This window comes from Chiroxiphia lanceolata, chromosome 3 (genome assembly GCF_009829145.1).
Source record: "Chiroxiphia lanceolata isolate bChiLan1 chromosome 3, bChiLan1.pri, whole genome shotgun sequence".
Lineage (NCBI taxonomy): Eukaryota > Metazoa > Chordata > Aves > Passeriformes > Pipridae > Chiroxiphia > Chiroxiphia lanceolata.
The window spans coordinates 8,033,613-8,034,040 of NC_045639.1; positions in this window are offsets into that span (position 1 = coordinate 8,033,613).

Genomic DNA, 428 nt, shown 5'->3' on the forward strand with positions numbered 1-428 from the left:
TTAATCACCTAATTGCCTTTGAGGATCTGGGAGTAAATGAAGCACCTGGATAAGACAAGCTGTCTGCAGCACAGCAGGTATCCCAGGTCTGTTATAACACCCTCTTCACTTGGCATTCTCCCTCTGAGGGACAAAGCCAGAGAGATATAGGCACAGTGCAAGCAGGTGCTCAAAATCTTCATGGTCACCTTTGAGAACGCAATGCAGAACTGGTCATCTTCTTCAGACTATCCTGTATCTCCCAATTCTGGCTGGAAAGGGACAGTCTGCTAAGGCCTGCATGGGTGTGGCTTCTGTGCTGGTGTCCAGTGGGGAGTTTCTTGCCTGGGTCAGCTGCCCACACACATCCTCTGTTGGCCATATTTGAGTTTGCTAGATTTCAATGAAATATGATGGAGAGACAGCTTAACAAACAGTACAACTACAGA